This window comes from Podarcis vaucheri (assembly GCF_965113315.1).
Source record: "Podarcis vaucheri genome assembly, chromosome: 7".
NCBI lineage: Eukaryota > Metazoa > Chordata > Lepidosauria > Squamata > Lacertidae > Podarcis > Podarcis vaucheri.
Genome location: NC_138765.1, coordinates 51346382 through 51372392, shown reverse-complemented (window position 1 = coordinate 51372392; position 26011 = coordinate 51346382). Strand labels below are relative to the sequence as shown.

Below are 26011 nucleotides of genomic sequence, written 5' to 3'. Positions count from 1 at the left end.
AGAAGGCTATTCATAGTGGCACAGAGCATGGCCATAAACTTTCCCAAGCTAACTCCTAGCTCTCCCCATGGAATAGACTTCTCCCTTCACCCAGTGACTTAGACAATCTTTCTTCCAGATAGGGAAGTTGCCCCATCCCCTTGATCATTTTGGCTGCCTTTTTCTGGATCTTATCCTACTCTACAATATCCTTTTTTACCATCCCTTGCTCTGACAACTCATGTGACCTCCCCCCACCCCTGCTATTTTGCAAGATGGGCCAGCCCTGTCCCCCATCCCCAGTGTGCAGCCTATGCTTATAGCTCAGCTTCTGCCTCTCCTCTCCATGGAGGGAGGGGGAGAGACTGCAGTGACTGAGTATACTCATCCCTTTGTGTGTGCATCCACTTGTTGACTATAGGCATCCAGAAGGTGCTTCTGTAAGGCAAAGGTGTTCCTGAGTTTACCCAATCTTGGCAATGTTTAAGCACAAAGCTTGGCCTTTCCAGGAGTCAGAAACTTCAGAAACAGGTGCAGCAGCCTTACTCTGAAGCAAGTGTTTCCCCTTTCTTGCTTACTAGTAAGAGGTGCTCTATCCTGGCACTAGGCCCATACAGGGGAGTGAGCAGCCAAGTACACTTGCCCTGTGCCTCAATGAGCTAAGCTGTCTGGGGGGGGGGGGGCACCAGACACTGACTGCTTTTTTGTTTGAGTTTATAACTTTATTCCAACAAGAGTCCTGCCCTGGGCCTCAGACAAGCCCTGTATGTGCCTGCCTGGCACTCCAGTTGTTGAAGAGATTGAGGGTTGTTATTGTATGTTTGTGTTTGGAGTCCCAAGATGATGTACGTATCTGCTACAGTTCTAGGAAGAGAAAAGTTAGCAATGTGCTCAGGTTCCTATGAGTGTTATGAAGACAGGCTACATTGTGCTAAGTGTTTCACTGTATGCAAAGGGCCATTTCTCCCAGATTCCCATTATCAAAGTTCCCCATTGAGAGATCTAAGTCTGCATTAGGGCTGAGCAATATCTGGTTTTCGGCATCATGATGTATCAGCAGCTAAACATCGCAATATTCCACTATATCACAACGTCTGAAATTAGAGATCAGGCATGAGGATCAGGGAAGGAGCAGTCGCAGAGATCGTGCAGATGGGGTGTGTGCAGATCAGGCGTGGGGATATGGGAAGGAGCAGTCATGGAGATCAAGTGAGTGTCCACTGTGGCGGCTGCTGCTTTCCTGCTGACTGAGAAAAGCTGCTCTGCCTCAGTGCCAGGGGAAGGTAGTGCCACAGTGCCTTCAAGTGAGGAAAGGCAACTCAGATCAGCAGTGATGGCCGTGCCTCTCCATCAGCGTGAGGGAAGGCAGCTCAGATAAACATGGTTATTGGCTGAGATCACTGTGCAATATCGGTGGTGCCTTGAAATTGGCTGCCCTGCCCTCCCTCGTGCGAGTAGCAAGTAGTGATATATTGCTGCATATTGCCGGGTCAAAATCATTATCGCAGTGTGATTTCAAAACTGATTTTGGCCAATATATTGAAAAATCGCATAGCGCTAGAGTGCATGATAGGAGGACCGGGTTTTGACCTCAGTCCTATACAACTATTGTCTAAACTGTGGTCTCTGACTGTGGAGTTTGTGGGTTGTATCCAATACAACCCACAATAACGCAAAGGAGACCTATTGAAATTGATGGATGTGACAAAGGGCTCATCAACACTTAACTTCTGTCTTGTGCTTTCTAGGCACATGTCTGTGCTTTCCTGGTCTGTGTCCAAGTGCTCGCCCCATCCACCACCACCTCTTTCACCAGGAAAACCCACTCTTTCATGCTGAAGTGGAACAAATGGCAATTCAGTGGGATAGTGCTAGCCATAAAAAAGGCACTTGAAAATGGAGCTTTAAAGTGTGGGCCTGTGCCTAGAAACATGGCACAAAAGCAAGTCTGGATGATCCCTAACCTAAGTGCATTAATTTCAATGGGTTTATTCAAAGTTGAACTTAGTGTTTGTCCCACTGCTTCTCACCCCAGGGAAAACCACTCTTTAGCATTCAACTTGAGCAACCAGCAATTCAGGTTTTCTCCAGATGGACGTTTGCTCCAATTTAGCACTAAAAGGTTGGTTTTCTCTGGGGAAGGGAGCAGGGCAAGGAGAAAACTGCTTGGACCAATGCCTAGAAAGTGCAGGTCAAACCACTTGGAGCCACACTTTCTAGGCACAGGACAAGTGGAAGTATGGACGAGCCCTTAGTTGGATGAGCCCTTTAAACCGCCCAGAGTGGCTGGAGAAACCTATTATTATTATTATTATTATTATTATTATTATTATTATTATTATTATTATTATTATTATACTGGCAGAAATGGTATGCTGTTGCTGTGGGGAATTGAAGTTACACCATATCTGCTCTGTTTCAGACATTCTGCCAGTATTTAGTTATGAAAAAAGGGGAACCAATAACTAATAAGGATAGGATATCTGGAAATATGCAGAAGGAGATTGAGGACAGGTAGACAAGAGCAAATGTAAAAATAGCGAACACTGCCAGGGCTCCTTCCCTGCCTGTAGTGGTGGTTATAAAAGCAGCTCAAGGTCTATAGGTTAATAGAGAATGTATTAAGTCACAAAACTCTAGGGCTGAAGAGATGTAATGTTTCTCCTAATCCAACTTGCTTCTCTGAATCAAGATTTAATTTATTGACATATAGCAACAAAGTTCATTTCAAAGTACTGAGATATCTCTGCAAATTGGCACATGGCATAGTAAGTGGTGAGAGGCAGATCCCTACAATTAAGAAATGCGCAAGGCTCTTTTACCTGAACCCTCCTCTACTGGTTACCTGGGGTTACAGCACAAAGCTGACCTCAGCTGTTTGGAACCTATTAAATTCCTACTCCTGCAGGCCCTTATCAGGCAGCCATCCAGAGGCACACACAACTCCTGCTATTAACCCTGATCTCCATGTTAGTTCCTTTTTGCCCATATTCTGCCACATTCCCTACCCATTGTGGAGTCTCAGCATCTCTTAAAAGCATCTCTCTGCAGCGATGCCTGCCTTCTGGCCACTACACATTTCCTTGTCTTCCCAGCACCAAACATAAAGGAACATCTGTCTTTGGCCAGGGTAGTTGACTTGATAGGTGCAATGTAATGGAGGACCACCCCCTATTGCAGAGACTGATAACATGGCTGGCCCTGGAATAAAAATGGCATCTCAGTAGCCAAATAAAAGGGCAGGGTATGTTCTCTTATTCCTGTGCCCTGAATGACTCTATGTAAAATGGAGTGCTCTATATGGTGAAGTTATTCAGTTTTACTAAATACCCGCACAAAGCAATGTGTACCTAGTCAAAATTCTCCCTGCCACTGCTATGACAGAGATCGCCTACCTTAAGTACTACTACTAAAATGAGGCTGCATTTTAAGCTGTATTTTAAGCCGTATTTTAATTGTTTGTTTGTTTGTTTGTTGTTGTTTCTTCTATCACGTTTTATTGTACTTCATATTTGGTGTTAGCTGCCGTGAGCCTGGCCCTGGCCGGGGAGGGTGGGGTATAAATAAAAATTTATTATTATTAAGTAGCAGAAGCTTGCAATATATAAATCATCTATCAAGGTGCTCCTGAGTAAGATGGAAAAGCCTATCTTATTTCTCCTCTTTTTTAATCACCTCAAATCACCTCAAAATAATTGGTCCTCGAGCTGCTGCAACCCCTGCATTAACATGAGCCTTTTCAATTATTATACAAAAAAATAACAAGAAAGAGATATTTGTAAATCTATCCATTATCTGGTTGCATTCTCCATATGGCCACAACAACAGAGAGAGAAAGAAAAAAAATCTGCCATTTGTCCCCCAAACCACATATTTAATCCATGTGCTTATGTCAAACTTAATTACAGCACATTTGGCATAAAATAACAATCCACATCCTTGGAGAGGAGAATTTAAGTAGTTAATACGTGTGATTGAGTGAAATTGCTTTGCTGAATGTTTATGGGAAATTTAAGATGGATGAAATGTGATGATATTTTAACCATGTAGATGCCAGTTCTGGGTTTGAAATCTGCATTTTTCCTGCCATAACTCCAGTTTTGGTTCCCAACTTTTAAACTATCCAGCAATTGTGTCCTTAACAGCAGAATAATATGTAGAAATGAAAAAGATGACGTATACTCCATCTCTGCATGATAGGATGCAGTTTAAAACTTTGCAACCTCCAGAACAGGCATCATATTTTTAGCACTTTAAGAACTTGTGCTTGAGCCTGCTTTTCCCTTCTCCCTCTCATCGCTTTTCCCTTTTGTGTCATGTCTGTCTAGCATGTGAGCCTGAGGGCAGGGACCATCTTAGCACAGATTTAGGTCAGGCTTGTAAGTCTCTGAGAACCCTTTTGGATAAAAGATGGGGCATAAATGCCTAAATAAATATATCCATGGTTACTGTTGCACCCAGAACACTCAGTATGAAGGTTGCCTTAAAAACATCTTCAGAGGGTTCATTCGATCTTAATACTGACAACCTGCTGATTGAACTATCAAAGACCAGGCTGGGTGGAGGAGCTACACATAGCCTTGATGTGGACAATAATGGTATTGTTTGTTTTTTGTATCTATGCATGTATGCATGAAGTGCTTTTTTTCTTTGGGAACGTAGGGGTACGCATACCCCTAAACATTTTGTGAATCTAAGTTTGGCCCCATTGAAGGGCAGTATTTCAATATGAGTAGGAACATTAGAGTACCCCTAAACACTTTTTAAGGAAAAAAACAATGTATGTATGTATGTATTTCCCACCATTTTCCCCTGATGGGGCTCAAGGTGACTTACAGATAAAAACAAGAACTGCTAAAAACATAGAAACATCAATAATTAAAACACAATTTAACATTGATAGAAACTACAAGCATACATAAAATCTGTTTAAAACATACCAATAATTACAATAAAAACAGCACAAGCCCTCTCATTAAAAGCAGTCAATTCCCTGTTGGAACAAGAAAGACTTCACTTGCCAGTGGAAGAACAGCAAGGAGGGAGCCAGTCTAGCTTTTTTAGAGAGGGAGTTTCAAAGTCTGGGAGTAACCACTGAGAAGGGAGATGGGCTTCCCCTGAATACTGTATCTCAAAACTCAGGTAGGTTCACATGAGGGAATATGGTCTTTCATATTCCTGAACATATTTTATCAAGCATTTTTATCAATAATCCTCTCATTTATTCTCTAATACATGAACAGGACCTAATGGCTATAAAGCAGGGGGTAGAGATCTTGGAAAGCTATAATGTGGCCCATGAAATGAAGATCCCCGTCCATATACAAGCGCACATGAGCAACCAAGAGAAGCTTCTTAACCACCTAAAATGTGAGTGGGAACATTTTGCACCCACACTTAACATTTTGTACTGCACATGAAAGGGAATTGTGCTATGCCTTGCATTGCTTGATATCAGCCCAGGACCATCAGTCAATAATGGCTCACACCATAATAGTGCATGACAAATTACAGGGGCAGTCATATGAGAAATCTGTTTGGTTTGATAGAAAGATCTACTAATAATGAGGGACTAAAGCTTAATTATTTGCTTCTTGCCTTGTTACCTAAAAGTTGAACGTTAAACACCTAATCCCTGTCAGCCTTTCATTGATTATGGAGACAGAAATCATATCTGTTATCATATTGGATTCCTATTTCAGTCAGGAAGTTTGATGCCCTCTCCCATCTTACTCTGAGTAGTTAGTCCCTCTTCCCATGTCCACTGGAAATAACTGTCTCCTCTGCTAGATCTGAGATTCCAGACAGAACTTTCCCATGCCACCATCCCTCAAAATAGCCTGTGTTCCTCAGTATTTATAGCAGCAAGACTCTGTTGGGCTGATTTGTTTGGATTTCCACTGTTTTTGTGTTTAACTCACCCCTCACCCATGGGCAATTTCTTCAGGCTGTTACTGATGGGATATGTTTGGGTGGCAGAGACAGCATTCAAGATGGTAGCTGTGCAGAAAAGGCATGGGCTGCAGAGAGAGAGGGTGGGGCAGAGGTTTTGTAAGTAGCTGGGACAATGAGAACAAGGCAGGCAGTATGCCAAGCATGGGATGGCTGCCAAAACACAGATCATTAGCTTGGGCCAGCTATAAGCAAGGAAATGAGAAACATATGTGGGAGAGCAAGGTTAGGAGTGAGGGCCTGTGGGTCAGTGACAGTCGTACGAAAATGTTTCCCTTGTTCTTTAGCTGCAGCCTGACAGTGTCAAATGCCATTCTGGTAGCCTTGATTTCTCATGGTGCTCAAGCTTGTTTTGGCCTGATATGGTTTTTTGTTTCTCTTTCACTGATGGGAGCTTTTGGGAGGAGGAAGGGAACAGACAAGGAAGCCTTTCCCCTCCCCCACCCTGGCTATGGGAAAAAGCAGTGTTTTGTATACTGCTCCCAAAATTCCTAACACTTTTCTGAATAGCGACTTTAAATCCCAACTGCCCTGGGAAGAAAGGGCGGAGTTCTCAAGTAGGTCTTGGTGTTCTTTCTTAAATGTAACTAGCTGCACCTCATTACCTGATACTGAAGGCTTTCTGTGCTTTTGCAGAGCTGTGCTACCTGAAAGCTGTGACATGCCGCAGCTTATAGTATCCACTTTTATTTTATGATGCTAACTTTGGTTTTGACATCTTTTAACTATTCTCTATGTAGACTTCAAGTTAAGTTGCTTGCAAATAATTTTGATTTTCTCCCAAGTTTGCTGATCCATCAGTCAGCAAAACTTAGTGAACTGTCTACAGCTCCAACATCTCTTGTTTTTCACTCATGAAGAGTTTACAGACAACAACTTATAGAAATTTTCCCACCTTTTCCCAAGCATAGCACAGAGGGAGGTGAAACAGTATCTGGATTTGGGAAGAGCTCTGGTTGACATGCAAGTTCCATTTTTTAATATTCTGGGATGTGTGGTGAGGTGTTGTTTGTTGTATTTATTTATGTTCCTTTGGGTATTATGGTTTTATGTCTGATTTTTTATTTAAATTGCTTTCGTACTTATTCATTGTAAGTTGCCTAGCTAACCTTATGTTATCTATGTTGCATGTATATTGGCATCCATCTGCCCAAGAGATAACAGATGAGTGTGCCATTGGGAGTAAAGTCAAACCGTCTGAGAGTTACAGTGCCTGCTGTGGCTGTAGAGACCAATACAGGAAAGACATATTTTATTGCAGCTGGGGCATATGAAGGCATCCAGTTTTGCTGTTACAGATGTACCATGGCCTTTATTTTCTCTGAGCTCCTCCCTGCGGTTATTTTTCCTCTGGTCACGGCTGTAGATACACAACCTGTCTGTCTCCAGGCACTGCTGTCAATTGCAAGGGATTCCCACACGGCGGGTTTAATGCTGCCAACCTACATGTCACATTTGCAGACATCTTTATAACGCAGAGTTGGTCTGCCAACAGGCCTGGTGCCTGCCACATGCTTGAGGTGGTAGGTGGTTTTGTGTATCTGGGCCCTACCATAACCAGCAACCTTTTCATTGATTCTGAGCTGTACAATCGTATTGGTAAGGCAGCTATAGCAATGGCTTGCCTCTCCAAAAGGGTATGGGAGAATGTGATGCTAACAACCAATACCAAGATGAAGGTCTACCAGGTTTGCATGTTGAGCATGCTGCTTTATGGAAGTGAGTCATGGGCAACTTACACCTGCCAGTAGCAATGCCTCTATGCCTTCCATATGTGCTGTGTCAGGAATATTTTGGCTACCACATAGCAGGAAACTAATGTCATAAGTAAATCACAATTAATTAATTATTCACATTCACATTCACACCTGGGAGTGCATGACATGTTTTAGGGTGGAGTAAGAAAGGGACAGCAGTCACGAAATTAAAAGACGCCTGCTTCTTGGGAGAAAAGCAATGACAAACCTAGACAGGATCTTAAAAAGCAGAGACATCACCTTGCCAACAAAGGTCCGTATAGTAAAAGCTATAGTTTTCCCAGTAGCGATGTATGGAAGTGAGAGCTGGCTGATCGCCAAAGAATTGATGCTTTTGAATTATGGTGCTGGAGGAGACTCTTGAGAGTCCCATTGACTGCAAGAAGATCAAACCTATCCATTCTGAAGGAAATCAGCCCTGAGTGCTCACTGGAAGGACAGATTGTGAAGCTGAGCTCCAATACTTTGGCCACCTCATGAGAAGAGAAGACTCCCTGGAAAAGACCCTGATGTTGGGAAAGATTGAGGGCACAAGGAGAAGGGGACGACAGAAGACGAGATGGTTGGAGAGTGTTCTCGAAGCTACCAGCATGAGTTTGACAAAACTGTGGGAGGCAGTGGAAGACAGGAGTGCCTGACGTGCTCTGGTCCATGGGGTCATGAAGAGTCGGACACGACTAAATGACTAAACAACAAAGAAAGGGAATCTATTCCAAATATTATTTTCTAGTGAAAGTTTAAAATACTTAAAAAAGGTAAAAGGACCGCTGACCATTAGGTCCAGTCATGACCGACCCTGGGGTTGCAGCGCTCATCTCGCTTTATTGGCAGAGGGAGCCGGCGTACAGCTTCCGGGTCATGTGGCCAGCATGACTAAGCCACTTCTGGCGAATCAGAGCAGCGCACAGAAATGCCGTTTACCTTCCCACCAGAGCGGTACCTATTTATCTACTTGCACTTTGACGTGCTTTCAAACAAAAGCTGGCTGCAATTCTGACTTGACACTGTAACAAGAATCCGAGGAAGTATTCTAGAGAAAGCAGGTGCCATACAGAACATGAAAATATCCAGTTACACTGGCCATTGCATAACAGAAAAACACATTTCCTGTTGGTCCTATAGCTGCCTACCTTCCTCCCTGTGAGCAGGGAACCAGCATGTGCTAAGGAAGAGCTGCTTGAGCTGAATGACTATACAACCCCATGTTATGCAGAAGCACCCATAGATGCCGCCTCTCATCCTGTCCCAAGACAAGCAACAGTGCAGTTTAGGCATGTGTGGTGGTGGACTATCACATTACTGAGACAGTAGCAATCTTTTGGAGGTTCTAATAACAACACCTATTTGAGTCCTCACCCAACTCAAATTTGTCTCAGGAGTAGGTCAACTAATTGTTTCTTAATCTGCTTCCAAGGCAGAAATTTTCTGGATTTCAACTCTCCTTAGGATTCCAGGGTATGGGCACTTGTGCTCCCTGGAAACTCTGGCCATAGTCACAACTCTTGTCCAGTTTTCCTTTGGCCACTGTTGGTCTCTTCAGAAAATGGTAGCAAACGCTCCCTTGCCTGGATGTCAACTCTCTTTATACTCCCTAAGGCTCTCAGGCCTTAGGGAAGATGAGGGGAAAGGCTGCTCCAGAATTCTCATAGGCCACTAAGAGTCTCTGCAGGAGTCAATAAGCTGAACTCCCAGGCCTGAACTCTTTCCAGCAACATGAAAGATGTAGGTGCAAATATATCTAATGCCTAAAGTGTCAATTGAAATATATATCTGTCTGTTTCCTGCATACTGGGAAAGGCTGTCAGCCTTGAGAAAAAAGTTATGTGCAGTTTAGATATTCATCCATGCATCACTGTAAAAAAAATAAAAATCTGAAGAGTCAATGCTATAATGCAGTAAACTCTGTAAATAAATCTCAAGGTTCCACCCACATCTGCAGAAGTCTGTAAGTTTATCTGATAGCCATTCCTATCAGTTTTTCTTTTTTTAAAAGGTCACTTGATAGCACTTCCTTTCATATAAAGACACTGCCTTATAACAGGTCTGTCTGTCTACTCTGACTTGCAGTGGCTATCCAGAATGGTCTCCTTGGGCAGAAAGAGGTAATTTCCACAGCCTGCTACCTAATCCCTTTTTAAACTAAAGATGACAATGAGGATGTTGAATCTGGGGACCTCTGCATGCAAAGGAGCTGTTTTAGCACTCAGCTATAGGTGCTTCCTCCCCAAAGACGTAAATGGAAAATATTTTTTGCAGAACCATCTATGTATCAGGAACAACTCTCCTTGCTGCACTACTAAATGTTTCCCAGGAACCTTCAAAATCTTTTGTTTTTAAAAACTTTTTTTTAGAAATTTATAACCACAATCACTGCAGATGGTGACAGCCGTCACGAAATTAAAAGACGCCTGCTCCTTGGGAGAAAGGCGATGGCAAACCTAGACAGCATCTTAAAAAGCAGAGACATCACCTTGCCAACAAAGGTCCGTATAGTTAAAGCCATGGTTTTCCCAGTAGTGATGAATAGAAGTGAGAGCTGGACCATAAAGAAGGCTGATCGCCGAAGAATTGATGCTTTTGAATTATGGTGCTGGAGGAGACTCTTGAGAGTCCCAGGGACTGCAAGAAGATCAAACGCATCCATTCTTAAAGAAATTAGCCCTGAGTGCTCACTGGAAGGACAGATCGTGAAGCTGAGGCTCTAATACTTTGGCCACCTCATGAGAAGAGAAGACTCCCTGGAAAAGACCCTGATGTTGGGAAAGATTGAGGGCACAAGGAGAAGGGGACGACAGAGGACGAGATGGTTAGACAGTGTTCTCGAAGCTACAAACATGAGTCTGACCAAACTGCGGGAGACAGTGGAAGACAGAAGTGCCTGGCGTGCTCTGGTCCATGGGGTCACAAAGAGTCGGACACGACTAAACGAACAACAACATAACCACAATGTAAATAATAAATAATTCCTAGACTGACAAGGAAAGAGGAAAAGAACAGGAATAACCTGTCAGCAACCCATAATCAATTAATAATTTTTTTTACAGGTGGTCATCCACCCACATCACAAAGGCTTCAGTTTCTCATCACATATATTCACCTTACATTGACTATACAACCATTGAGATAAGCCAGAAGGATATGACATGAAAATGTCTAGAATTCAGTGGCATGCAGTGTACTCACAGTCAGATACATTGTGTTTCTACATTCTAAACTAAACCAAGCAGCTATCTGTGATCTCAATATATTCTACATGCAATCATCATTTTAATCAAATTGAGCCCCAGACTGCCTAACCAAAGACTAATTTTCCAGAGATCCTGCCTTTTTCATTTCTTTTTTGGAAGAAAGTGAGATCTGTTTTTTTAAAAACAAAACAATAAAATACATTTAAATTGACACCCACAAGCAAGAAAACTATGAGCTACCCAGGAAAAGGATGAACGCCTCCCCTCAAAGGTTCAGGTACAGCCACAGACAATGATTTTTCCATGGAATACTGTTTTGATGACTCGTAGATGAGCTGCTCTTCTCCAGCTCTTGGTAAACACGCCTTCTCCCATGCTTGATCTCTGCCACAAGAGGTAGTATGGTGCAAACAAAGAATAAACCATAACTGGGTTTTTTTGGCTGGCAATGGTGGTGTGATCATGGTTGCTCTTTGTTAATTTCTTGTGAGTTTGGTCACACCTACACCATACACACATACCACTAACAGACATGGCTTCCTCCAAGGAATCCTGGGGACTGAAAAGTGCTAAAAATTGTTAGGAGATCCCCACAGAGCTACAATTCCCAATAGATGGATGGTTACCATGCAGATCCAGTAATTTTTAAAATTTTAATTTGACAGTAAGGCTTAGAATTTCATCTATTGTCACCACTATTTGCCTCAGTTTTTCAGATTCTGTTCCTGAAGAACTCAGGCACAAGTATCATCCTTCTTAAGCACATATTTAATTCACTTGTCATCCAACAGTCCAAGTAACTCCTTAGATGGTTTCCTGCTTCTAATGTATGTTAAAAAATATTATTGTTAGTCTTATGTTTTCAGAGATGTGCTCCGCATTTATTAATATTTTGTACCCCTTATTATCTGCTTGCATTTATTTTGCCAAAATTTGAGTTGGTTTTGGAAATGTATTTTGTTTTGTTTTTGGTTTTTTGCTGTTTATCTGGGTTATGTTCTTATATTTTTATTGTCAGACCTTCTTATGAATTATCAGTGGATTCTTTAATTTTATTGCTTTATTATTAATATGAGATGCTTTCATTAGTTCATTTTTATACAACTATTTAATTTTTTATGTTTTGTAACTCTTAGTGAATTATGTAAACCATTTTGATGTGAGCTGCCATGAGCATAATTTACTATGGAAATGTAGCATACAAATAAATGATGATTTATAAGCTTTTTTCCACAGGTGGCTTTGAGTGACAGATTGCTAAGCCCAGCCAATGGTAAATGGCCATGTACTTCAGGAAGCAACACTAAGACCGTTTGGACAAATGGGAGGAGGGCTGCCACAGTGCTAACTACTACAATACAAACTTTGCTGGATTTGCACCCCTCTCAGGCAAGATAGTATCAGAGAGTGTGTATCAGAGAGGAAACCTGGCTTTTTCACCTGGATGTGCAGGAAGACTAGAGACACCAAGCAATACAAAAGTGACAGACTGGGCTTTGGCACTGCTGGGAGGTTTTCTGAAATACCAAGTGGTAGACAAATGATTTTAAATAAATAATTTTAAAAGGGCAGAGTTGTGCCACAGCCTTTACTAGCTTTCTTGAGTCAGTATCCACTTTTTCCACACTATACATAATTTTACATATAATTTATCATATCCCCACTTGCGCGCCTTTTCTCTAAACACAAATATTGTAACCTTTCCTCATAGGGGATTCAAGCATGTTGGTTGCCCCTTTCCCAGTGTTATGATATCCATTTTGAAGCGCAATGACTGGAAGTGAACACAGAAGCCCGTGTGGTCACACTAATAGGTATGTATAATGGCATTATGATATTGGCAGTTTTATTTTCACATCACTTTTCTCAAGTAAACTTTCCAAACTACATGGACTTTTCAGTCCATTTTACAGTTCATTGGTTTTAAAAAGGAATTTATCCGAATGCCTCATATGCAACTCCACAGATGCTAAACTACACCTTTGTGTTCTAATAATGTTCCAGAATGTTTTGTTAAGTTCTTTGTTTTCTGAGCTCCTTTAATACTTACATTTAATATTTCTAGTGCTAGGATTAAGGGATGGTTGTCAGGTGACATTAGTAACCCTCCCAAACAGTCAGATAGCCCATAAGGTTTGGGGCCAGAATTAGCCTGTGGTGCATCTATCAGGATTATTTCTGGGCAAACCCTTGCAGAAGGGGGCCTGCCACTATGAAAAATTCCTCCCTTCTCCAAATCCATCATAGATAGGGACATCCACTGGTCCTTGATCTAGGGTTGCCAACTGCCCGCCTCCAAGCAACAACAGTCCAGCCAACTCCTATACCTTTATTAGAAAGGTACAGTCAGAAAGTTCTTCTTGATGTTTAATCAGAATCTCCTTTCTTGTAACTTGAATCTATTGGTTGGAGTCATACCCTCTGGAGCAGAAAAATCAAGCTTGCTCCATCTTCCATATAACAGCCCTTCTCTCATTCTCTTCTTTTCCAGATTAAACATACCCAACTCCCTCAGCCATTCCTCATAAGACTTGGTTTTCAGACCCTTGTTCATCTTGGTCACCCTTCCAGCTTGTCAATATCCTTCTTAAACTGTGGTGCCTAGAACTGGACACAATATTCCAGGTGTGGTCCGACCAAGGCAGAATAGAAAGGTTCTATGACTTCCCTTGATCTGGACACTAGACTTCTATTGATGCAGCCTAGTATTAGCTTTCTTTGCTGCTGCATCACACTGTTGATTCATGTTACGTTTGTGGTCTACTAAGACTCCTAGATCCTTTTCACATATACAAGACAGGTGTCCCCTATCCTATATTTGTGCAGCTGGTTCTTTCTGCCTAAGTGTAGAACCTTACATTTGTCCCTATTGAAATTCATTTTATTAGTTTGGGCCCAGTTCTCCAACCTGTTAAGGTCATTTTGAATCCCGATTCTGTCTTCTGTGGCATTATCTACCATTCCCAGTTTGGTGCCATCTGCAAATTGGATGAGCATCCAAGTTGTTTATAAAGACATTCAGCAACAACAGGCCAAGCACAGAACCCCCACTTCTCACTTTTTTCAGGATGACAGGGAACTATTAGTGAGCACTATTTGGGTTTGGTCAGTCAACCAGTCAACCAGCTACAAATCCACCTAACAATAACCTCATCCAGCTTCTCCACAGGAATATCATGGGGCACCTTGTAAAAAGCATATGTCCACAGCATTCCCCTGATCCACCAAACTTGTAACTATCAAAAAAGGAAATGAGATCTGTCAGGCAGGACTTGTTTTGGAGAAACAATAGAGATTCACTTATGTATTTATTTAACAAGATCTGTATACCACTTAACTGTAAATAAAACATGTAAGTGGTTTACAAAGACTATAAAATATACATTAAAATTGAAAGCAAGCTTATAAAAAAGCAACATGTATAAAATCAAGAATAAAAAAGGTCCTTCAGATTGCCATTCCCTCGCCCCAAACAGAAAAAATACTAGATTATCTATTCATAAATTAATCTATTAAACTACAAATAAGCTCCACTGGACACAATTTATACTTTAAAGTCAATGTCACTGAAGTCCATATAATTTACTGTTAGTCCCAGAAAAAGTGTTTAGGAGTGTAGTCTTGGGACACATTCACACTGTATATTTAAAGTGCTATAATACCTATTTAAACATTCATGGCTTCCCCAAAGAATTTTGGGAGCTGTAGTTTAAGAGAGTTGTGCTGAGAGCTGTTCAAAGGCCCCTATTCCCCTCCCAGAGCTAGAATTCCCAGAGTTCCATGTGAAGAGAGATTGATTGTTAAACCTGTCTGGAAATTGTAACTCTGAAATGGGGAGCCTATTCTGCATGCCCACATTAGAGTCCTAAATCTGGCATGTGGAGCAGGCTCCCCACTCAACATGGTGGAGCCAGCAGGGGATGAAATAGTGAGGGCAGGACTAGGGAGCACAGACCTACTATGCCCCTCATGCAACAGCTATCACCTAAGCTACTAACTGAATAGGACTTTTGTAATTCAATAAAAATAAAGCGATGTTCTGAAAACCCTTTCATATACTTATATTTCTGTAGAAGGGAGAAGGGATGTGATTGCAACTTCTGGTACAAGTTATGACATTAAAAGATTATGGAAAGATGGTAGACACAAGGCCAAGTAAAATTAACTCAGAATTCTATGCAGAATCTGGATGCTTCAGAAGCCCAACTGGCTTCAACTTGAAGTCAGGCATGTAATGTTGCTGGCCCCATACTGTGGAATACTCTTCTAGCAAAGGTTTAGCAGGGATTCTCACTGCTGTTTTTCAGGCATCTCTTGAAGACCTTTTTATGGTGACAGTCCTGTTCTGTTGTTTACATTTTTTCTGAGATGAGTCAGTCATTTTAATGATTTTTTAATATTGTTTTTATGGTATTTTATTTTTTATTGTACTTGCGTATTTTGTTGTACACTGCCTTGATATTTATATGAGGGGTGCTCTCTAGAAATATTTTTTAAAGAAGGAAAGGGTTGCATTCAATGCTAGTCCTACTCAGAGTAGACCCACTGAAGTTAAAGGGCATGATTAATTTCATTAATATCAACGGGTCTACTCTGAGTAGTTAGTTACAATCCAAAGAAACTAAGGAAGGGACTGCCAAGCTGCTTGTGAAAAAGATGAGAATAAATAGGGTTTTTTAAAGTTTTTTAAAGCAGCAAAATATTTCTCTTTCACACAAAAACTCACACACTTCCACATTTTTATCACAATTCTGTCAGTTCTAAAACTGACATTTTCCTTTTCTGATCACTTCTGAGATAGTGGCATGGGAATCTTTTTTATTTATTTATTACACCGATGAAAACAGCAGATCATCCCACAGAGAAACAGCAAGGACAGTTGAAGTCCTAATCCCTGACCTGCCTTGCCCTTTCCTAACTAGCTATTGACATTGAACTTAAAAAGCTGCAGTGCTGCGATGAGATAATGACTTCTGTTTCTTCTCAGTGGAAAAATGGGAAGTAGGCCAGGCTGGGCTGGGAGACCTCAGAAATGGTGCTCTCAAGGAACTGGTATAATTTACCGGTAAGTCTCCTGATGCCTGAAAACTGTTTAGCAAAGGAAGGTATGGCAAAAAGCAAAGCAAAACTGAACATACACAACAATGATTCTTAGAATGCTTCTTGAAGAGCAGAATAATCCTATCTAAGTCATACATATAAATGTCCCTGCATCTCAATTTATTCCAGTAGTGAGCTGGAGCCAGGAACAATTGCCCAGGAGATCTCACGGCCTCTAAATTCAGCAGAGATATAAGCAGTTGAAGAAGACCCCAATCATATCTCCTGAAGAAGGAGGCAGAGTCACCTAACTCTGAATCTGGGAATGGCTGCCCAAACCTTTCAGAAAAGGGATCTGAATGTGAATGTCGTGTCACCCTGGGGTGCCTTTAATGGTGGTCAGGGGTGCTGTGGGCAACAGTGGCCTCTGTCCCTCTTTCCTTCCCTCCCTCCTCTGATGCCCTCTGGCATCTCTGCCTCCCAAAGGCTTGCACAGCTGTTTGTTGCAGCGGCCTTGACTATAAGCTCCAAAGGCAGGTACTGGCCTTTCTTGTGCTTGCTGTGTGCAAGGCCTGCCTGGGAGCTAAGTGCCCGGGGCTGAAGAGGTGACTTTCCACCATGCAGGTCCAGCAGCACCCACTGCTGCCACTGCTGGCCTCACGTTCACCTTTGGCCAATCTCTGTTGGGCCACCAAGGCTGGGGACATCCTCTTCCCAGGTTCCTGTGGGGTAGCATGAGGTGGCAACTCTCTTGGGGGTGAGGGGTGGCTCAGAGACCAGGGGAAGTGGTGGTGGCTGCCCAGAGGACTCCCAAGGAGAGGGTAGAGGAGAGCAGTCTGAGGGAACACTCCACAAGGGAGGGTGTTCCAAAAACAGTGAGAGGCTGCCAGCTCTGCAGGCAAGGAGTGACACAACTGGGCTCCTGAGCCCCACAGGGGTGCCGCAGAAAGAATGCAGTTGGTCAAGGAAGCCATGGACTAAAAAAGGTTGAAAACCTCCGCCATAGTTGGTTCAGCTTCTGCTATCCCTAGGAACTGTCCCAGGTCCTGCAGGACTTCAGTCTGACCAGCAGCCTGCCCCTGATTCTGCTTCCTATTACCACATACTGATGCCTGCCTGTCTGTCAAGAAGAGTTTATGCCTATACAGCAAGCAGCAAACTCAGTAAATGGGTAGAAGGTAGAACTACATGAAGACCAGAAACACCAGCAAAGAAGCCTCCAAGGATCACTTGTCAACAGTCAAGTCCCATTGTGTTTAGCTCTACACCTACACACAGGCTTTGCATGAGACTAAGGAAGTAAGGAAGACAATAGTGGCAGGAAGTATTTGAGTTTCCTATCCAAATGAACAATCATTTGGATTGACAGATATTTGTAACCCTCATCCTCACACTGTCAGTCCATTCCCTAGAAAAAGGAAGCGAGCCACTGAAAGACTGTTCCATTACCAGAACCTTCCATTCATCCTTCTGATTAGCATAATTCATGAAAAAGAGTAAAGGGAAAGAATCTTCTTTAGTGGATATTTAATCAGTGTTCGATGAGCTTCATAAGCAACCTCTTTAAGACACCAGAAAATGAAACAAGACATATTTCTGGGGCTGTCAGCAGGTAGATCCACTGATTTTGCAGTAAGTAATCTCTATGGGAGGAAGCTTTTGGCTCTGATGTCTGTGTTGAACATTCTGTGGCTCCCCCCAGCCGCACCCGGGCAGGTCTCTTCAGTGGGAGAGGAGGCGGTGATGATATTGCTTCTAACAACCAGACTGAAGTGTAGCCTGAGGCGATCTTCCAAAGCCCCCTCCAAACAGCCTCTAATTAATTTTTATCCTGCTACTCCAATGAGTCCCAGGAGGGCAACAACCAAAACAAAAAAATCCTCTCATTTGCTCATTCAGAAAAGGTTTGACGGCAGTTCTTCAAGATTGTAGAGCTCTAAAGAGAAAAATGGCACTGAAGTTTTGCAGCTGGATTTTCCTCCAGTTCCTGTTTTTTGTTCAAAGAAATAGTTCTGTTGTTTCTGGTGAACAGGTCAGAGTGTATTTCTCTTCAGATACTTAGAAACACTTTATAAATCCTTCTATACATGTAAGGAATTGAGTCACAAGCTTGGATTCTGCAGTGAACCCATCCACCCCAAAAAACTTTAGGAGCACTTGGGCAGAAGCACAAACAAGGGTACAGTCTGGCTGAGGCCCACTTCACAGATAGAACAGAAATGGTGACACTGTTCGTGGACTTTACCATATCAGACTGTAGGTGTGAGGGACCACAGAATGGATTGATCAATGTTCAAAATATATATAATTCAGAGACTATTTAGTTCTCTGACATTTAAGGTTGCTCCAATTCTTCTTACTTTTAAGACAGTCTTCCTGATATGTAAATCAGCACTGCAAAGGAGATCAGTTTTTCTCTTCCTGGAACCCCCCCCCCTTTTGTATTTGAAAGCAGTGGTCTTATATAACCTTAAATGTTTTTCTGCAAGTGGAACATACTCTCTTTGTCCAACTTCTCTCCACTTTTCCAGGAATCTAATTTCTTCATATTTATTCTTATTTTCTTCTGAGACTTGCTTGAATAATCTGAAGACTGAAGTGCAGCTGTCCTTTGAACTGACTGTCTGTGTTGATCTTTGGAAGGGTTAAAGTGAGTGGATGGTTTTGAATCGAGCCTCAAAATAGGCCTTGCTTTTCATTTTGTTCTGTCCATTTCTATTATCTACATTCTACAATTTCTTCCTAATATGTCTACCTCCCCAGCATGGCTAGCTGGGTGGATCTGAATGCTGGTGATCATTCACAACAATCATGGAGTGATGAAAGAAGGCAGTAGATGCCCAATCCCAGAATACATGGAGACAGAAATCCATTTCATTACCTCATTATAGAAAAGCAAACGACAAGTCAGTGCAGAATTAAGTAGAGGCTGCTATATTCTTAAGGGAAAGCAAAGAGTTTCATGAGCCCAAGAGAGGCAGTATCACACCTGCTTCGCACCTCTCCTGTATTTCAATTTCTTCCCTGACCAGTGGGGATAATTTTGTAACATTACACCAGAACATCTTCCTTTCTATTTGACAAAATGAAACAGAGTCCTCAGGATTTTCCCACCCATTGCTCTCTTGGCTACTCTGCTGCAGTACTATTTCATTACTTATTGATTTTTCAACATGCTGTCTGCGTGGCTGTAATTTACACAGGTTCTGATGGCCCTTAGCAATTCTTAACACCTCAAGGTGAGGTCATAGAGTTCATCTAAGACAGTAAATGTAGACAACTAGAGTTTCAAGAAAGGATGACAAATTGGCAAACTTGGTAGCCAAATAGGAGTTGCTGCTAGCCCAAGGCAGGCCACATACTGAATTATCACTGGATTAAGACAAGAAATGAAGCAAGTTTGCACCTTGGTGTTACTATCCCGTGTAGCCAAGAATGATCGGGAAAGCAACTGAGGAAGTAAATACCGTATTTTTGCTCTATAAGGCTCACTTTTCCCCTCCTAAAAAGTAAGGGGAAATGTGTGTGCGTCTTATGGAGCGAATGCAGGCTGCACAGCCATCACAGAAGCGAGAACAGCAAGAGGGATTGCTGCTTTCACTGCGCAGCGATCCCTCTTGCTGTTCTGGCTTCTGAGATTCAGATTTTTTTTTTCTTGTTTTCCTCCTCCAAAAACTAGGTGTGTCTTGTGGTCTGATGCGTCTTTTAGAGCGAAAAATACAGTAAATAGGCAGAACAAGTTCTAAAGGGCTTCAATTACAGAAGTACAGATGATGTCCAAGCTTTAGGATAAAGGTCTTGATTGTATGAACAGTTCAAAAATTGATCCAATTAGCAAGAGTTGCAGCAAGGGCGTGGGTGGACTCTTCCTAGCTGCATGTCTTTTATGCAGAGGCTGGGCTGGCATCTATCTGTTGGGTATTTCCTGCATCAACCAAGATGTCCTGCAATACCCTCTCAAGTACTTATGACTCTATAAAAACGATTTATTTGTGCATTGTTATTACATTTATATCCTAGGGTTGCCACACATCTGGAATTTTCCAATCATTACTGGGATTCGGCCATCGGAAACATTGTCTGAGCAGAAATTACTTAAATGTACATGAAAATCTGGACTTTTGTGTCCAGATTTTCACTTTTTGAAATATGTCAATCCTATTATATCCTATCTTTCCTCAAGGTAACATACATGGTTTCCCCTTTCCATGTTTTCTTCACAACCACCCTGTCAGGTAGGTTAGGGTGAGAGACAGTGACTGGCCCAAGGTTACCCAGTGCGTTTCATGGCTGAGAAGAGATTTGAACCCTGGTATCTCATGTCTGTGTCCAGCAGGCTAACCATAATAATAATAATAATTTATTATTTATACCCCACCCACCTGGCTGGGTTTCCCCAGCCATTACATCACATTGGCTCTCACAAGTTGTATACCTTGAATAAACAAAATAATATAACTTGTTCCTAGTATAGAAGGACTAGTTCAGAAGTACAAAGAATGAAGCTTTGTCACACTTTAAAAACTTACAAATGTATCGTGACAGAATGATTTCTTTGCTTTATTTGCTGCTACAGGCTGGCCTGGTTACCTTATTCCCTCCAGGACTGTCAAAATGTGTGGATCCAGAAAGTTGAGAAGAAGAAAGTATAAGCTGAGTCTGGCAGAATTCAGAAGGGCAGGCTGTGGGAGAGTGAGCACGTATGCATGCCTGACACCTTAAGGTGCAGTATGGCAACTGGAGCAAGTCACTAGACCCATAGCTATGACTGGGGAACACCCCTGCAGGAAGAGAGGAAGGTGTGTGATAATGTATTATCCCACAGCCTCCAGTCTGAAGCCAGAAATGCAGGACCAACCTGGGTGGGCATAGAATGCTGAAATGGGCTTCTACAAATAACAACCACTCCTAAGCTAGATATGCTTTGCAGATGTCTGTATTTTTGCTCAATGACAATTCTTTCTTTCCCTTTAAGCATAGTTTTAAAAATTCCAAGCATCCAAAATTAATTGCAAAATATGCCACATTTGACCATGAAAATGACCTTATGGGTCAGAGCTCCATTTGAACATGCGTTGTACACTCCTCACCACCAAGTATACAAACAGAGGCTCAAAGATGTCTGGGATAGCTCAGTTGGTAAAGCATGAGATTCTTAATCTCAGGGTCGTGGGTTTGAGTCTGTTAGGTAAAAGATTCCCGCATTGCTGCATTGTTGGACTAGTTTACTTTCACGGTCCCTTCCAACCTTACACTTCTATGATTCTATGAAAGTGACACACTGCCAAATGTGCAGCCCAATCCTATGCATATTTACATAGAAGAAAGTTTCATCATTTGCCTTGTTGGTTTACCATGAACAAGCCTTCCTTGACTGTTTGTCTCCTCCCTTCTAGAATGTGGAAGAAGCAGACCACTCTCACATCCAAATCAAGGGCTGTGGGTTTATCTTCCAGCAAGTTATGATCTGCAACCAAGGTTTAATTTTGGCATACTGATTATGATTTGTTAGAAGCAACAAACAAACAAACAACTATGGTGTTTGAACATAATGCTAAGTTAGAGGTCGTGGTGTGTTTCTTTCATGTGCTAGCAGGGAGGAAACAAAGAAACCAGAAATCAATCATGGTTTACCATGAAATGCACACTGGGCCACTTGGTGCAATGGGGCTCACTCCCAAATAACTGCATATGCCTTAAAATAACATGCTAGCAATAAAATTGTCATGGTACACACACATTCTAAGCCTAACAATAAGGTTCTAGTAGTCATTGCATGAAGAAAGTAAATGTTATCATTCTCACATTAAAAGGAAGTTAATTATATTCATACTCAATTACTGGTAGCATTTTGACATACTTGAATCCAAACTACGTTTTCAGTGCTGCACAATTTTGAGAGGGCAACACTAACATTTCTTGACATTTTAATTTTTGCTGAGCCACCAAGGTACAATGCTTTGACTGTTTGTTCATTTCATTTCACATATATATTTATTTATACATTCATTATGACTTGTGATATTCAAGTTTGTGTGAATAATACCAGGAAAAGATACTATTCTAAAAATCAATATGCTGAAAGTGCTGTTTTAGGGCTGCTGTAGCTGTTTGTTGTTTTTCTGAGTTATTCCTATTGACCTGAGTTCAAAAACAAGGTATTGATTTATAAAGTACCTTCAGTAAATAAATGCACATTCTTTCAGCTAACCCTAGTAACTAGTCACATACTGAACAGGGCTTCAGCTCAGCTTACTGGCTGTGTTCAGAGTCCACTCTAAAAGCCACCAGACTCTGGGAAATAAAGGATAACCAAGAGAGAATACCATAACAGTGAAGTAATAGTTTTGGGGCACCAGTATTTTTGGTCTATAAGAGGCGTGTGGGGGATTGTAAAACACCATTAGTAACAGATAGTGACTGATTTTGGCCATAGGTAATATAATGATGCCTTCAGACAACTAAACAGCCTGTATTTATTTCTCAGTTTAGCTGCTGGTCACTAGAAAGTATGGACACCCCCCCACCCCCCGTCTAGGCATCTTCTTTCTCTTTGGTACCACACCATTTCTTCAAGTCTTCAGGTCAAATTCCTGTTAAGCCTAATGCTTCAGGACTGCAGCAGCCATGCTATTTATCAGTCATGGATTATATAGTCCACATCAGGCCTACAAGATGTCAAGCCTTCTCTCAGTCATTCTTCTGTGACCTAGGAGTAAAAATAGGTGATAGTACTTCATATGGGAACATGAATGGCTCTACTGGTAACATATTCTGCCCCCTACCTCATCTTTTGTACAATTTTATATTATTGCACATTAATTTTTGGTGTCCATTTGTGGCTTATGATCAGATGCGCTCACACTGACCAGTAGGGTGTGCTCTCAGAGCAAAGCCAGCTATTCCTTGGCTCCAGATTACATGAAGCAGACCCTCTGAAATTTCAGTGCCCTCCAAAGGGTAGGTGGAATGCTTTCAAATTCCCTCCTACAATAGCTCACTAAATGGCAATAATATATAACAAGTAATTCTAACAAATTTATTTATTTACCGTATGAACAGGCTGCCCTAAAACAAGGTCTCACAACAAGAAATAATACCATTTAAAATTCAGTAATAATGGGGGGGGAAGCAAAATTTTTGAAATGTATTTCCCCCCTCAAAGGTAAATTATTTGTCAGAGACTACAGACTTGTTTAGATGGTATGCCTCATTATATGCAGTATACTGCCCTCCCTAATCCTCAATGAGAAAATCTGAATTAATAAAATGCTACTCAGCTGAGTGGCTCAGCTTATTTCCACATATTTCCAAATCAAGATGTATCAAAAATCCAGTAACTGATATAGAGAAAGCTTCAAATATCCCCTAAAATGAATCTTATCTTTATTTTATCCACATCAATTACTTTTTTGAAATCCATTTGCATTTGAACAATGTTCCAGAGTGCTTGGTGCTACTGCGGTGTCCAACCAGACATTTATTGATTTGGTGAGGTATACAAATAACAATAATTAAATAAATAAATAAATATATATGAACATTGGCTTGACAAGTTGTCTCAAATCTCCATTTCCAACTAGCTTTCAGATGCTCTCTCTTCTGCTTTGCTTTAAAAGTTTCAGTTTTGCATTATTATTAAGTAATTAATCACCTTAAACAGTGAGGTCCCAAGCAATATAAATACAACCATAACCTAAAGATAATCACACACTAAAACATTTTTAACTCCCCTGCACACCACTGTGCAAAATGAAGGAAGGAGCTATGAGGAAGCCTTCCCCAAGCTAATCTCCACTTCCAACACTACCAGGTTACCTTGATGCTTTCTGTTTGGCTCCTTCTCTACATCCCCAGCAGATGCAAATATCCACTCTCACTGCATATTGTGCTGCTTCATAAATCCAAGCCTTCACAAGCAGTTGCCACTAGCCTTTTTGTTCAGTCAGGGAATTGTGCTTGTTCCAGCTCTGTGCTGAGCAGGACTTGACTTGCCAGCTACACTGGATGTGTCTATCAGGGTATTAGGGCAACCACTGTGCACCTATGGCCAGAAAGTGCTCTGCCAGATTCCACACACACGCTTTTTTAGATTGGATGAATCTAATTAGATAAGCCATCCAAGAACAGAACTATCACACTTGTGTTCAAATGCCACATCCAACTTTGTGGTGCTCCAGGAACAGTTTGTCAGGACACTTGGCCTCCTCATGCTGGGACTACATCAAATGTCCCCATATTATGCACTATCTCCCTCAAGCCCTCATGTGCACTGATGCTGGGGAAGGAAGAAAATAATGAAATGAGACTTTGCTTCGGTTTCATAGGTAATACTGTAGCCATCCGCCTCACTCCCCCGAGGTGTAAGTGGGTCCAGCAGCCCTTGGCTAGATGAGTCCTATCGATCTAAGAGGCTCTGTGTCATTTCCAGGGGATTTGCTAAAGAAGCTACTTATGTCCCTTTTTCATTTTCACCAACTCATTACCAGCTGCTTCTGCCTTGTGTATTTCAGCAACACCTGCAGGAATGAAGCCCGCTCCCAGTCCTTTTTATCCAATTTTGATTCAGATACCCTTAATTAAAAGCAAGACAACAGTTCGCTTGACAATTGGCTGGGAAAGCTGGAGTCAGCTCACACTGGCATATGAGACTGGGGAAGAGGAGTCTTTCTTTCTTTCTTTCTTTCTTTCTTTCTTTCTTTCTTTCTCTTTCTATCCCCTGCTCCCAGGTTCCCAGTTCCAGATTAAGCAACTGATCCCTGGCTTAACTTTTAAATTAAGACTATTGTAAATTTTGGAACTTGAGAAGAGAGAGGACCCCCATGATCCTTGCAAATATCAAGTGCCTCTTGATATTGCTTACTTTCCAAAGGTAGCTGCTAGGTTACAATGTGCTATGGGAATGAAAAGGGCCCACTATGTCCACCCTGTAGGATTTCAGTCAATACACATAATATTATCAAACTTTGACAGGATTAAACATTGCTTCTTTTTCAGCCTGAAAATACAGCAGTTTCAGCCAGGCACAGAAGATGCCACCTTGTCTTCCTTAAGGAAGACAGGAAACCTAAGTACTGGATGGAAGACTGAAAAGCCCTTTTCAGTAGCTTCCCTGGCAGTGAGCACACCTTTCCATCAAGTACTTTCCAAATGGCTAGTTTTAAACAGTTTACAAGAGCTGCTCAGATGGATGTTAATGGCATCTTTTCTTTTTCTGGTAACTTTTCCTGATGCAGCAAAGATTTCACCTGGATTTCTAGCTGCTTTACCTTGTCTAAAAGGTAGAAATGAAATACCATTTTATACAGTTTACAGGTCAAAACTACTAACAGAGAACAATCGTCAAGATTTTCCACATTTCTAGAAAGTTCCTGAGAAAAGACAGGTTCTCTCTTTACACACATGCAACATAGCTGAACACAGCTGAGGAAATATGGGTAGCTCTGACAAGAAAAAAGTGTCTGATTCAGTTTAAGCAACACTTCAAAATACGCATAAATACTGAATTAATACACTGCTGGTGAGGTTTGATCTAAGACTGCAATTTGCATTGGACAGCCTGCCTGCGTGTAATGCCTTCATAAGAATTTTATCTGAGAGAAGGGCACAAAAGCACCTTATCACCACTCCAAACGCAGGCTTTTGCCCTTCCTTGCTTGCTTGGTGTTTGTAGAGACATTCGAAGAAGTCTTAAAGTTCTGTTGGTTATAATGTGCTTTCCATTAATTAATTTTAATGAAAGGTTATTCAATACCATTTTCATTTATTTATCATCTTCATTTATACTCCACAGAAATAGGTTCATTCAGAGTGTAGAGAAAGAGACTTATATTTATTAACAGAGGCATGGCAGGCAGAAATTCAACAAATGAAGCATAGTGATGCACGGTAGAGGAATACACACTTCACCTCTAGAATGTCTGACTAACATGCAACTATAGCGTCCTTGTCAGGAGGAGAGGTGACCATCCCAAAGGCTTTTGCAAGTTAAATTTTAAACTCATAATATAAAACTACAAATCCAAGTAGTCACATACACACACACATCAAATTCTTGCAAGCAGCTGAATATATTTATTTATTTATGTATTTAAA

At 41.5% G+C, this 26011-nt stretch overlaps 1 protein-coding gene across 12 annotated transcripts in view; it reads right to left on the bottom strand.

The window, feature by feature from the left end:
- The window catches only part of ZFHX3 (zinc finger homeobox 3), a 262705-nt gene that overhangs the window by 208782 nt on the left and 27912 nt on the right, over nucleotides 1–26011 (bottom strand). Inside the window, exon 4 of one of the 12 annotated variants that reach the window (XM_082229251.1) lies at nucleotides 20507–20697. The exons of 10 other annotated variants lie outside the window; for them this stretch is intronic. The gene's annotated coding sequence lies outside the window, so the exon portion shown is untranslated. Of the gene's footprint in view, nucleotides 1–5900; nucleotides 5919–20506; nucleotides 20698–26011 lie in introns of those variants that run through there. One more of the 12 variants, XM_082229252.1, reaches the window with a different exon arrangement.